Below are 15,847 nucleotides of genomic sequence, written 5' to 3' on the forward strand. Positions count from 1 at the left end.
ATTGAGACCACAAACTTAGCCCCCTCAAGCCAGTGTCTCCACTCCTCGAGTGCATCCTTAATAGCCAACAATTCCCGGTTACCCACGTCATAATTCATCTCGGCAGGCGAAAATTTACGGGAAAAGTAAGCACAGGGATGAAGGCGATTATCAGACACTCCCATCTGAGAGAGCACTGCCCCAATACCCATCTCAGAGGCATCCACCTCCACCACAAAAGGACGCTCTGGATCTGGGTGTCGCAGCACCTTGGCCGAGACAAATGCCCTTTTGAGACGGGCAAAAGCCGCTTTAGCCTCACAAGACCAGTGAGCAACATCCACCCCTTTCTTAGTGAGTGCCACCAAGGGTGCCACTATAGACGAAAATCCAGCGATAAATCGTCTATAAAAATTCGCAAAGCCCAGGAAATGCTGAAGCGCCTTCAAACTAGTGGGCTGCACCCAATCCAGGACTGCCTGTACCTTGGAACCCTCCATTTGGAAACCTTCTGGGGAGATAATATATCTTAGAAATTAGATTTGCTGAACTTCAAATTCGCACTTCTCCAGCTTCGCCCCAAGCCGGTGGTCTCTGAGTTTCTGGAGGACTAAGCGTACATGCTTCCGATGTTCCTCCAGGGAATGGGAGAAGATTAGGATGTCATCTAAGTATACAACTAAGAATCTATCCAAATATTCCCTGAGTACATCGTTCATGAAATCCTGGAAGACTGCCGGGGCATTACAGAGCCCAAAAGGCATCACCAAATATTCATAATGCCCTGAGTGGGTATTAAAGGCAGTCTTCCATTCATCCCCCTCTCTTATTCGGATTAGATTGTACGCCCCGCGTAGGTCAGTCTTAGAAAAAATGGTGGCAGTACGAAGCTGGTCAAACAAGACCGAAATGAGAGGCAGTGGGTATGAGTTTTTAATCGTGATACGGTTCAATTCCCTGAAGTCGATGCAGGGTTGCAACGAACCGTCCTTTTTACCCATGAAGAAGAACCCCGACCCAACTGGAGACTGTGAAGGTCTGATAAATCCCTTAGCCAAGTTCTCCTGAATGTACTCTGCCATAGCCTGAGTCTCAGGACGTGACAGGGAGTACAACCTGCTCTTGGGAAGCTTAGCATTTGGCAACAAATCAATGGCACAGTCATAGGGGCGATGGGGAGGTAGTACCTCTGCAACTTTTTTGGAGAACACGTCCGCAAAATCTGCATAACACCCTGGCAATCCTGGCAAACTTAGCTGCGAGAGCCTGACTGGAAGGCTCAAGCAACTCCTGAAACAATCAGTACCCCAACTAAGAATCTCCCCAGAGACCCAGTCAAATTGAGGATTGTGGGCCCTTAACCAGGGTAACCCCAACACCAATGGGGCAAAAGTACAGACAGTCACATAAAAGGACAATTTTTCAGAGTGTGTGGCTCCAATAAACAAAGAAATCTGGCTAGTGCAAGAGGTAATTTTACCTTGGGATAATGGTTCCCCGTTTAACCCACAAATCTCAATTTCCGATGCCAAGGGTACTAAGGGAACAGAGGCGAATTGGCGGTCCATAAAAACCCCGTCGGCCCCACTGTCCACAAAGGCCTCAGTCTTGACAGTTTGACCGAGGATCTTCAAGGTCACCGGAATGATAAAAGTCTTCTTGGGAATTTCTGACTTCTGGCCTGACAGGATATTTCCCATCACCCTCAGGCCCTGAAGTTTTCCGGCTTTTCTGGGCATGATACTACCACATGACCTTTATTCCCACAGTACAAACACAACCCCTGCTGTCTCCTCCGCGTCTTCTCACGCGAGGAGAGGTGGGTAGCCCCAATCTGCATAGGCTCCTCGGAAAATTCCTCAGAGTCTGAGGTTCCCTTGGGAAAGAAGGAAACCTCGGTCTCCCTTTCAAGCCTATGCTCTCTCAGCCGTCTATCCACCCGGATGGATAACTGCATGAGCTGATCCAAGCTATCAGGCAAGGGATATTGTACCAGTTGGTCTTTTATCTGGTTAGAAAGACCTCTTCGGTACTGGTGTCTCAGGGCTGGGTCATTCCACTGGGTATCATGGGCCAACCTCCGAAACTCCGTACAGTAAACCTCAACTGGCCTTCGCCCTTGCTTAAGGATCGAAATCTGAGCCTCGGCTGAGGCCGTCTTGTCAGGGTCATCATACAACATGCCCAGTGCCGTAAAAAAAGCATCAACACTTTTAAGCGACGGACAGTCAGGCTGCAACCCATATGCCCAGACCTGTGGGTCTCCTTGTAGCAAGGAAATCACTATGCCCACCCGCTGAATCTCCGACCCTGAAGACTGAGGCCTAAGCCGGAAGTACAGCTTGCAGCTCTCCTTGAAACAAAAGAACTGCGAGCGATCTCCAGAAAAACGATCCGGGAGATTTACTTTTGGCTCCTTAACCCCTGAAGGTGCTGCTGCTGCGGGAGTTCCGCCAGCGGCCTGGGAGGTGTGCATTTTAATGGACAAATCATTAAATTGTCGAGTCAGGACCTGCACCTGATCGACCACCTGTTGCAACGTATTTTGAGGGGTATGCTCCATATTCCCACAAAATTTCAACAGGAGTATTAGGCTGCTGAATATGTTATGCACACCAGTGCCTGCAGGAATGTACTGGTGTCTGAACTGTTATGCACACCAGTGCCTGCAGGAATGTACTGGTGTCTGAACTGTTATGCACACCAGTGCCTGCAGGAATGTACTGGTGTCTGAACGGATAGGGATGCAAAACAAATGAACTCACAGACAGACTGGGGAATATGACATTACGTACACAGAAGGTGATAGGGTAACAAAATAAACACAAAGTGAACAGAGAAGCCCAGAGGCTAAGAAACTGGGTGTCTCCCTATTATTAGGAATGCTCAGATGAAAAAAGCAAGATGTTGTGTTTTAATACGTAGAGAACCCGAAATGCTGTTGCTAAGGGCAACAGCAAAACCCTAAAGGGTTACCAACGGGTGTGGCAGTAAACTCCTTGGTCAGAGATGGAATGATAGACACAAGGAGAGTCTCCACAATCCTAATCCTCACTTGCAGTGCACAGGTTCAGCTTACTGCCACTAAACTGAATACCTGAACACCTTGCACAGTGAGACAGGATTTAGGCAGGCAGTCTGAGAATACAGCCGCAAACCTGCTAAGTTCACAGAGTAGCAAAAGAACCCCAGCAGGTTAAACAACTGACTCCAGTCTTACTGCTAGGTCTGGATTGGCAGAGTGTAGTACCAAATCCCCAGGCCTATTTGCAGTAAGCAACAACAAATACAAAGCTACACAGTACTGGCTAACTTTCAGGAACTGACTAACCAACAAAGATTCAGCAGCATCTGCTTAACCTGAGAAGAGGCCTTATAAAGCAGGTGCTGTCCACGCCCCACTCAGACCTCACAGACTGTGAGCACAAAAACCAGCACCGGATCCCCTGCCGTGCACAGAGCCTGTAACCACTGCACAGCAAAAGACCCGAACCGGAGTATCAGCTGCGCTCAGGTTACTCCGCTAGCACTTGTCTCCCGGTTGCCATGACGACGTGGCAGCACAGGGCAGGAGACCCTAACACACAAAGATGCAGAAAAACATACATAAAAAATGGGACAATAAATACACAGCTGGACTAAAAGCACTAAATGAATTAAGAGCTACAGTAAAAGTATTTAAAATCAAATTTTCCTTATCTTTGGAGTGAGGTAGGTACAGGTCACCCAACGCGTTTCATCTGATGAGACTTCTTCAAGGGGTAGGGACAGAGTGAGTGTGGCTCGGCTATTTATAGCCATAGTATTAAGTGGGAGGGGTGTGACATCATAGGAGGTCATATGACCTAGTTAACTGTAATTCACTTAAAAAAACATCAACATTGCAGTTACAACATTGCCAGGTTAACAGGAGCTATAAGCACATAGCAGCAGGACAAAACGAATAAGTTGCAGGTCATAAAACAGCTTGTAAATCGTATGAACAGTCAATTTGTGGTGACTTCCGCCACACTTCCGGGTGCGGCGGACGCGATACGTCACCTCCGCTCCACTTCCGGTAGCCATTGCGCATGCGCCCGCGGCGATCTTCTCCATTCTAGTCATCACTAGATACTCATAGAGGGAATGTAGCATACGTCCATGTAGCATTGGCCATTTTAGAAGGGATTAGGTCAGTATCTTCCATGTAGCGGCGGCCATTTTCTAGGAGTCCATAACAGTCAAATTCAAGTACTCCAGAAATCCATATAAAAAAAGGGTAAATGAATAAGGGTATCAGAAGCATATCATTAATTGTAAACATCTCATCCTTTTAGTTAGAGTATATAACCAATAGTAAACTAGCCCATTGGTGGATAATAAAAATAATCAGTAGCAGGATGTATAGTAAGAAGTATAAGAATTATATGTTAGAATACTAAACACAAATTTTTATTTTTAAGTATTATAATATCGATCCTTTAGAAAGTTAATGGAGGTAGAATATGTATATTAGTAATTGAATGTCTAAATGATCAACATATGTTATTTAGGATACTCCATATTCCTATTGAGTTTAATGAAACAAGTAAACAAATATGCAGATATATAGTACGTGAGTGTGAGACAGCCCTTGTTGCTAATATTGGTGCACGTTACGAGTCCTGTGTTAATATATAATAGTGAGTGGACAGAAATTAATACTATTAAAAATGCTGACTGTGGATACATACCGGCTCGGGCCAGTATTTACTAAAAATCCGAGTTTGTCCGATTTGTGTTTTTTTTTCTAAGTCCCAATCCGGGAATTCACTAAGCACCAATCTCGGCAGTGTTTGGACTATTCGTAATGGTTTGAATGACAACGTTCAGAAATACGAATGAATAGACCATCGGTCAAACGCGGCTGTTATTTCATAGAATACGGGCATTCACTATTCATTCGTATTTGGGTGTTAGTTTCTGAGTGCTCAAGTGCGGGTCTGTTTTTTTTCGATTTGTTAAAAAAAGCAGCAAAAAAATAGACCTGCTTTTTCCAGTCGAGTTTGGATAACCATGCACGGATCAGTGAGATCTGTGCATGGTTATCTATGGGAAAGGGTCTGTTTAGTGTAAAAACTGAAAAAAAAATTGTGTGGGGTCCCCCCTCCTAAGCACAACCAGCCTCGGGCTCTTTGAGCCGGTCCTGGTAGAAAAAATATGGGGGGGAAAAATGACAGGGGTTCCCCCATATTTAATCAACCAGCACCGGGCTCTGCGCCTGGTCCTGGTTCCAAAAATACGGGGGACAAAAAGCGTAGGGGTCCCCCGTATTTTTGAAACCAGCACCGGGCTCCACTAGCCAGGTACATAATGCCACAGCCGGGGGACACTTTTATACTGGTCCCTGCGGCCCTGGCATTACATACCCAACTAGTCACCCCTGGCCGGGGTACCCTGGAGGAGTGGGAACCCCTTAAATCAAGGGGTCCCCCCCTCCAGCCACCCAAGGGCCAGGGGTGAAGCCCGAGGCTGTCCCCCCCATCCAAGGGCGGCGGATGGGGGGCTGATAGCCTTGTGAAAAAATGTGAATATTGTTTTTAGTAGCAGCACTACAAGTCCCAGCAAGCCTCTCCCGCAAGCTGGTACTTGGAGAACCATAAGTACCAGCATGCGGTGGAAAACCGGGCCCGCTGGTACCTGTAGTACTACTACTAAAAAAATACCCCCAAAAAAACAGGACACACACACACCGTGAAAGTATAAGTTTATTACATACATGCACACCTCCATACATACATACTTACCTATGTTCCCACGAGGCTCGGTCCTCTTCTCCATGTAGAATCCTTGGGATACCTGTGAAAAAAATTATACTCACATAATCCAGGGTAGAATCAGACCTTTGTATAATCCACGTACTTGGCAAAATAATAAAACGGAAACCCGACCACGCACTGAAAGGGGCCCCATGTTTACACATGGGACCCCTTTCCCCGACTGCCAGGACCCCCCCTGACTCCTGTCAAAGAGGGTCCCTTCAGCCAATCAGGGAGCGCCACGTCGTGGCACTCTCCTGATTGGCTGTGTGCTCCTGTAGTGTCTGTCAGGCAGCACACGGCACAGATACAATGTAGCGCCTATGCGCTCCATTGTAGCTAATGGTGGGAACTTTGCGGTCAGCGGTTGACCGAAAGTAACCTCACAGCTGACCGCAAAGTTCCCACCATTGGCTACATTGGAGCGCATAGGCGGGGACTTGCAACGTGGTGAGGAATGTGGGAGGAGAATGCAGGTGGGGATTGATGTACAGAGGAGAGACCCCCCACCCCCCATCCCAACCCTCCCCCACTCCCCGCCCTAAACCTCACCCCCTCTCCTTCCCCACCCCACTAGCCTCACTGCAGAATTATTGTAATTCACTGCATATATACATAACAGGTCACATTTTAAGACTTTATAAATATAGATTAACACGGGTGGAGTGATTACCTATTAAGGCACAACGTCGGTACAGTCAAACCTCGCTGGAAATGCCCAAATACATACATATATATATATATATATATATATATGTAAAAACAGAGATTAATACTGCGCCACCAATATAAAACAGATATGTCAAGTGACTGGGTCACATGACGCGGACGGACGGGGAAGGTTCCCCGGGTAACCCTTATAGCAGGGATTGTGGCACTAATGACGAGCAGAGAAACGCTCGTTCACTTTTTAATTAGATTATGTAAGAAGTTTGGCTAATTAGCCCATGGTTGTATGTAGTTGTTTGTAAGGTCTTTGACCCGTATTTTATCACTCCCAGCAGTTGGGCACTAAGTCACTCTGAACTATTCAGGTGTACACTATATTATTACTGCACTAGTAGCACACAGATCATTTATGGTTTATATATCTCACTGCAGTAAAAATGGCTCAAATACTAATTCAGTTTCACATGTTTATTGATCAGTTAATTGATTGATTGGCTGGTGTGTGGAGGAGATTAACACAGTCCTTATGCACATTAGTTTAATTGGGGAAATGATGTCAGATGACTTCCCCTATAAAAGTTTGAATTCAGCTCCCATGGTCCCTTGCAAGGACACTGGAGTACCACTGGCTGTCTGTTTGGAAAGTAAGGATTTTCTTTATACCTTTTAGAAGAGGGCTTCATTTAATCTATGATATGTATATTTTTTTTGGTCAGACTGATAGGCACTTAATCCTTTAATGTGTTAACCTCTCAGTCTCTAATTCAGACTTTCTATAGTGCCAAGTGTTATGTACAAAAAAAGTGACATTTAAGGGTGATTTTTGCACACGCATTGTGCCTCATTTATGAGTTCTAATCAGTATATATTGGATTCACTATAAGCCTGTTAGCATGTGAGTAACAAATGATATCACAATTTTTTAAACTATCACAGAGGACAGGTGATACAGTTTGTAGTTCAGTACTGCTACCATACTTAAAATCATTGGTTATTATCTAATTGACCCTTAGGTTTTTTCCTGTGTGAATCTGTATGGACAGCTTACCCGTATCTGTATTTCACGTTTGTGTTTGACACATGAGGTATGTCATGATGCTTTAAGAATTTCATCTGTAATAACCTTATAAATATTTAAATATCTATATATTTGTAGAGCTTGATTAACGCAGTTTCCTGCTATCATTAGGGTCATTCATAGTGTATTTCTATCAGGAGACTCTGTATATAAGAGTCAGCTTACACTGACCATTTAGACAATTATATTGTGATCCATGTATTAGACGCATGTGTGTTTTCCTAATAGAGGATAATGGTGAGGGGGTGGATATTCAAGCTTTCCCTCCCTCTTTCTTTCTTTTTTTCCCTCTCGGTTTAGATTGGATTAGATATACACTAATTAAAATCAATTGATTTGTTAGGTCCATTTTTGGCAGGATCTTGCTGTTTTCACCTTCCTTTTGAAAGTTAGAAACAGGAAATAGCTGAATTCTGATCAGTCGAATATATGAGGTATGTGACGCTTCTACTTTATGAACCATACAATGGTTGATAAATCAATTTTCTGATAGTAATATGAATCAATTACCTTTTAATTAGACTGGCTTGAAGCTTCGGCAGTCTCCTTTTTGATGTTTTGAAGTTATTTTTTGAAAAATCCTGTGTCCACTCTGATCACATTTTTATAAATGTTAATACCAAAAGGTATGTAAAATACCCAATGATAATAGATAATATATATGAGTTTTATGATCACCACCTAACTGAGTTCTCATTTTGTTGTCAATAGCCCAATTATTGTCTCTTCACTCTGTTTCACCATGTCTCGCACATCCTATTGTTCATTGACTGTTCTTTGTACCATACTATTGCTATTATATGATCTTTACTGTAGTGTATAAATACTGATTGGCTGTCTTATAATTTTTAGACATACCCCTGATGAAGTCTAGTTACTAGACGAAACGCGTTGGGTTGTTATATTTGATGTTATCTCTGAATAGCATATGAGGAAGATTATAGATACTGCACTAAGTTGCCGATATTCCTCTATCAACTTCAAAGATGGAGTATTCGAAGAGAAATTACTTCACTTTGTCTGTGTAATATGATGGACTTGCTTCATTGCTTCTGTACATTTTAATAAATTTTTTATGAAAGAACAGTCCATGTTTATGTTTTAAAATCAATGTTAATTGTGAAACCCACTGGGTTCCCTGTATTTGTAGGTTAAAATAACCTTTGGGCGCCAATTTCATATATATATATATATATATATATATATATATATATATATATATATATATGTATACTCAAAAAGATAAAGGGAACACTTAAACAACACAATGTAACTCCAAGTCAATCACACTTCTGTGAAATCAAACTGTCCACTTAGGAAGCAACACTGACTGATAATCAATTTCACATGCTGTTGTGCAAATGGAATAGCCAAAGGTGGAAATTATGGCCAAATTAGCAAGAAACCCCCTATAAAGGAATTGTTCTGCAGGTGGTGACCACAGACCACTTCTCAGCTCCTATGCTTTCTGGCTGATGTTTTGGTCACTTTTGAAAGCTGGTGGTGCTTTCACTCTAGTGGTAGCATGAGACGGAGTGTACAACCCACACAATTGGCTCAGGTAGTGCAGCTCATCCAGGATGGCACATCAATGCGAGCTGTGGCAGGAAGGTTTGCTGAGTCTGTCAGCGTAGTGTCCAGAGCATGGAGGCACTACCAGGAGACAGGCCAGTACATCAGGAGACGTGGAGGAAGCCGTAGGAGGGCAACAACCCAGCAGCAGGACCGCTACCTCCGCCTTTGTGCAAGGAGGGACAGGAGGAGCACTGCCAGAGCCCTGCAAAATGACCTCCAGCAAGCCACAAATGTGCATGTGTCTACTCAAATGATCAGAAACAGACTCCATGAGGGTGGTATGAGGGCCTGACATCCACAGGTGGGGGTTGTGCTTACAGCCCAACACTGTGCAGGACGTTTGGCATTTGCCAAAGAACACCAAGATTGGCAAATTCGCCACTGGCGCCCTGTGCTCTTCACAGATGAAAGCAGGTTCTCACTGAGCACATGTGACAGTCTGGAGACGCCAAGGAGAACATTCTGCTGCCTGCAACATCCTCCAGTATGACCGGTTTGGCAGTGGGTCAGTAATGGTGTGGGGTGGCATTTCTTTGGGGGGCCGCACAGCCCTCCATGTGCTCGCCAGAGGAAGCCTGACTGCCATTAGGTACCGAGATGAGACCCCTTGTGAGACCATATGCTGGTGCGGTTGGCCCTGGGTTCCTCCTAATGCAAGACAATGCTAGACCTCATGTGGCTGGAGTGTGTCAGCAGTTCCTGCAAGATGAAGGCATTGATGCTATGGACTGGCCCGCCCGTTCCCCAGACCTGAATCCAATTGAGCACATCTGGGACATCATGTCTCGCTCCATCCACCAACGTTGCACCACAGACTGTCCAGGAGTTGACGGATGCTTTAGTCCAGGTCTGGGAGGAGATCCCTCAGGAGACCATCCGCCACCTCATCAGGAGCATGCCCAGGCATTGTAGGTAGGTCATACAGGCACATGGAGGCCACACACACTACTGAGCCTCCTTTTGACTTGTTTTAAGGACATTACATCAAAGTTGGATCAGCCTGTAGTGTGTTTTTCCACTTTAATTTTGAGTGTGACTCCAAATCCAGACCTCCATGGTTAATAAATTTGATTTCCATTGATCATTTTTGTGTGATTTTGTTGTCAGGACATTCAACTACGTAAATAACAAAGTATTTAATAAGAATATTTCATTCATTCAGATCTAGGATGTGTTATTTTAGTGTTCCCTTTATTTTTTTGAGCAGTGTATGTGTATGTATGTATGTATGTATGTATGTGTGTGTGTATGTATATGTGTGTGTATATATATATATATATATATATCACAAAATAATAAAAACAAAAAGATATATCTTGTTAGACAGAAGGAGACAAAGAAGGTAATCAGATGTGCAAAGGCACAAGCTGAGGAGAAAATGGCCCAGTCAGTGGGTAAATGAGGCAAAACTTTTTTTAGGTATATAAGCGAAAGGAGAAAAACAAAAGGCGGAATTATAAAACTAAAGACGGACACTGGGAGTCTTGTTGAAGGAGACAATTTAATAGCAGATCATCTTAATGATTATTTTTGCTCAGTATTTACTACTGAAAGAGAGGGGAAGGGGCCACAGTTAAGTTGCAGGGATATTCAGGAAAATGAAACGAGTACATTTACAGAGGAGAAGGTCCTAACAGAACTCTCAAAGCTGAAAGTGGACAAATCTATGGGGCCAGATGGGATACATCCAAGGATACTAAAAGAACTTAAAGAGGTGCTGGTAGCACCATTGACAGAATTATTCAACCAGTCATTAGCTACAGGAGTAATTCCAGGGGACTGGAAAAGAGCAAACGTAGTCCCACTGCACAAAAGTGGAAGCAAGGAAGAGGCAAACAACTACAGACCAGTGAGTCTTACATCAGTAGTAGGGAAATTGATGGAAACACTCTTAAAAGAAAGAGTTGTAGATTATCTCAAATCCGGCAATTTACTGGATCCCAAACAGCATGGATTCACTGGGGGGAGATCATGTCAAACAAATCTTATTGACTTTTTTGATTGTGTGACTAAAGTGATGGATAAAGGTGGAGCCATGGATATAGCTTATCTAGACTTTAGTAAGGCTTTTGACACAGTTCCACATCGCAGACTGCTAAATAAACTTGAAAGTTTGGGATTGGATATTGGGATTATTGAATGGATAAGATCTTGGTTGAAGGATAGAAAACAGAGTTGAGGTAAATGGAGTGCATTCACAGGAGGGAAATGTTACCAGTGGAGTACCCCAGGGATCTGTACTTGGACCAGTGCTTTTTAATATCTTTATTGGTGACACTGCAAATGGCATTAAAGGGAAAGTATGCCTTTTTGCAGATGACACAAAGGTATGCAACAGGGTAGACACACCAGGTGGGGTAAAACAAATGATTGAGGATCTAGGTAGATTAGAGGAATGGTCAAGAGTCTGGCAATTACAGTTTAATGCCCAAAAAATGCAAAATCATGCATTTGGGTCTCAAAAATCCTAAAGCTAAATACAGTATTAATGGCACTATACTGGAAACTACTGAGGAGGAAAGGGATCTAGAAGTCACTATTTCAGATGACTTAAAGGCAGGTAAGCAATGTAACAAGGCAATGAGGAAGGCTAGTCAGATGCTTGGCTGCATTTGGGAGAGGAATCAGCGGCAGAAAGAAAGAAGTAATAATGCCACTGTATAGGTCATTGGTACGGCCTCATCTAGAATACTGTATTCAGTTCTGGAGGCCATATCTTCAAAAAGATATTAATACATTAGAAACTGTACAAAGGAGGGCAACTAAAATGGTGCATGGCCTACATCACAAAACATACCCAGAAAGACTAAGACATCTCAATATGTATAGTTTGGAGCAGAGAAGGGAAAGGGGGGACATGATATATATATATATATATATATATACACACGCACACTATGTACTGCACTTCTATGAAACACCTTCATATGTATTCGTGGCCTCACTGAATGACTGTAGCTTCTATCAGGGCCTCTATGATTTGCATATCAAAGATATTTGCCTTGCTTGTACAATAAGGTAGTCACACAAGTTAATTAGCATTTTCAATGCCTATCCTACCCTAGTAGAGGGTTAACAAATCCTGGGAAAGAAGATAAAAAACTTTTTATATCTGTGTAAAGGAAGAAGAGAAAGGGTTCGAAATAACTTAAAGTGGTGCACTTAATCTTCAATTAAAATATAACTTTTATTATAGTATATGGTAAAACCAGCGAATATTAAAAGGAAAAGTAAAGTAGTGTGAATAAAAAGGAAAAATCGTGATTAAAATTGAAAAAGCTGCGCACTAGATGTCACCCAAATGACTTAAATATTATTCATACGGTTTCAGGGTAATGAAGAGTGTGTCAGAGGTATATGGTTCCTATATAGCTGTGTCTCTACTAGCTATAGAGGGATTCCTTAAATAAAAGTCTCAAGTTTTTCAATCCTTCCCAGGATACATAATATGAGACTACTGTGGAAACAGGACTCCAATTTTCCTAGTGTGTGTTATACTAATAATGAGACTCTAATAGTTTGCTGTGTTCTTATAATAGCAGTAATACACTTAATAGAATGATCTCCCAAAGCTGTGAGCTGTGCTTTCAGTATATCACAAAAATGGTAACAGAACTCTGGCTAAGCTACAAATGTATATCATAAACATCTGAGTGCCCTCCTGAGCTTCGTAATATTGCTACATTCTTTAGAGAGGAACCATAAACATATGATACATTTGTATCACATGAGAAACAACTGCTGTCAGTTCACGGACTGAACTCTGGCAGCCTGAAATCCTTTGGCTGTTAATACGTGACAGTCTTATCTTGTTAAGTCGTGACAGAATGAAGGGGCTTGTTTACAGCTATCGTCGCTGCTGACAAAAGTTAATCAGTAGTCCCTAGTCACAATATTACTTTCTCAACACTTGATCTCTATATATAGCTATATTAGGACTTTATTCGTGTAGTCCATATGGGATCATTCAGCATTTAATCTCTCTGTTATTAGAACAGGAGATAGTGATAATGAGATAATGAGGGCTCACTCAGTGCTAATCATCTTCTGTGCACTGTTCATTTCTTTATTTGGATAACCCAAAAATTACTGTGTGTAATTACGTCACATCAAGTATTCATTTATCTCACCATTAACTCTCACTAGGACCAATTGAAACTGTTTGTAATTGACTGGCATGGGTTAAATAAATTAATTGGTAACTTATAAATGGTGCTGGATTTGTAGATATGTGGAAACTTTGTGACAAAGGAAACTGATTGTTTTAACCAGACTGAAAGTCAGCTATTTAGAAAGTGACCTTCCTAAAATGGCCACTGCTCCTCCCCCTTTCACATCCATGTGGCTTGAACAAGATGGTGGACAGGCCATGTGGCTAGCCCAAAATGGAGGACAGACCATGCTGCTCTTTTGTCACAAAGAAATCACACTCTATACAGGCACCAAAAATACGAATTTGCCTCAGCATGCTAACACAGCTATATTATGGCTATGCACCAACTTTTAAATGTTCTTTAAATTTACTTAACAGATTAACAATCCAATCTGAATGAAACACAATATGACTTATTTGAACTTTGCTTTGCAACAATAAAAATACGCTGTAGCATTTTAAATATTGTGAGAAACACATTGTCCCTTGAATTTCATATCAGCGCCTTACTGATAACACAAAAAAAAAACGGATGTGATTCGGCAGCATGTCGCGATGTGTCCGTCGTTAGCTGGTAGACCACAGCGGCGTTTGTACAGTGCAATCATTAAGAACGTGATATTGCGGACGCGCCCCATCTGTTCAAGTCAAATTACTTTCTAACAAATATTTAAAATGCCAGCTCTAATATATACTGTGGACGCCTGCGCATCTTATAACCATGTGCTATGAATGTGCGCTATACATCGCAAAACACTACATCCCATAAGAGAAAACAATACACCCACACATTATCTGAGTTCCAAAGCTCATTGATGTATGTATTTGTTGTTAAAAGGATATGTATTCAATATATCACAATGTACAGTATGTATGTATATGTGTGTGTGTGTGTGTGTGTGTGTGTGTGTATATATGTATATTTGGTACTCTCCCATCGGGGGAAGGAAATCATAACAAAAAATTACATAAAAAAGGTAGACATGAACAGCTACGTCCATTACAGAAGCAACCACCTGAAACGATGGAAGAACAACATCCCCTTCTCACAGTTCAACCGGATTACACGTAATTGTAAAACAGTGGAAGATCGCGATGCCCAACTCTCCATCTACACGGAGAGGTTCAAAGAAAAAGGATATCCCGAGTACATTTTGGAGGAGGCAAACAACAAAACTAAGACACTAGAAAGGAAACAACTACTGGAGTATAAAATTAAGGAGAAGAAAGAGGACGTCACCAGATTTATCACAACATACAATAGACATGAAGGACATATTAAGAAAGCACTGAAATCACACTGGAATATCTTACTGATGGACCCCATTCTAAAGGACTAACTACCGCAGGAACCACAGGTGGTATTCAGAAAATCCCAGAATCTAAAAGACCTCCTTGCACCCAGCATGCTTAGAAACCAGACAACATCGAAAACATCCCTGCCCAAATGTGTGGGTTGTTATAAATGCGGCCATTGTAATATCTGCAGGTACGTACATCCTACCAGAAAGACGTTCAAAAACACAGGGGAAGTTAAGGAGTACAAGCTCAAGCACTTCATCAACTGCAACACATGCTCAGTCATCTATCTCCTAGAGTGTCCATGCAAAATGAAATACGTTGGAAAGACTAAAAGGCCTTTGAAACTCCGCATACAAGAACACATCAGGAACATTAGAAACAAGGTTCAAACACACGTGGTCTCACGACACTTCCTGCAACATCATGATTCAAATCCAGAAGAACTCACATTCAAAGGGATTGAACTAGTTGCACTCGGAGAAAGAGGGGGGGACCTCTCCAACCTCCTATCGAGGCGCGAAATGTACTGGATTTACGAAGTGAAATCACTCCACCCTGATGGACTTAATGAGAATTACGAGATTGCACCATTTTTGTGAACGTAAGCGTATTTTTTTCATTTATTTGAAACCGTTGGCACTCTCTCTTCCTTCCTACTATGTCTATGAGCTTTGGGGCACCTAACGGTGTATTCCCAATCTCTGGACACTTCTTCCCGTGCAGTCCAGACCTTAACTACAGCCATACCACACTGGATATGCCCAAACACACCCGATCTTGGAAGCCAAGCAGTGTTGGCCCGGTTAGTACAGGGATAGGAGACTGCCCAGGAATACCGGGTGCTGTAAGAAACGCAGGTCTGGCAGGGATTTACTCTAACTGCAATTCTGCACATGACGGCGTCACTACTATACAAAGTATGAATCACAGAATTATGTTACGTCAGTGACTTCTTTTATAACACTTTTTTTCTAATATTGCCAGTATTTATCAGCCCAATATCCATACGACACCGGTATGAATATTTTAACCATTGCACCTGTAGGCTATACCTATATAAAACTCCTATGTGTATAATAGATTAGTGATTTTTTCATATGCGCAGAATATCGCATAATTCTGCATATGACGGCGTCACCACTATACAAATTATGAATCACCGAATTATGTCACGTCAGTGACTTCTTCTTTCATAATACTTTTTAATCTTTCTAATATTGCCAGCATTTATTAGCCCAACATCCATACGACACTGGTATGGATTTTTGAACCATTGCGCCTGTAGGATATACCTATATAAAACTCCTATATGTG

General features: G+C 42.4%; 1 pseudogene; it reads left to right on the forward strand.

Annotated features, from left to right (window-relative positions):
* The first annotated feature begins 15,266 nt into the window (after positions 1 to 15,266).
* On the forward strand, positions 15,267 to 15,384 carry LOC135052523 (5S ribosomal RNA; annotated as a pseudogene).
* Positions 15,385 to 15,847: the final 463 nt, after the last annotated feature.

The sequence above is a fragment of the Pseudophryne corroboree genome, chromosome 2 (genome assembly GCF_028390025.1).
Source record: "Pseudophryne corroboree isolate aPseCor3 chromosome 2, aPseCor3.hap2, whole genome shotgun sequence".
Lineage (NCBI taxonomy): Eukaryota > Metazoa > Chordata > Amphibia > Anura > Myobatrachidae > Pseudophryne > Pseudophryne corroboree.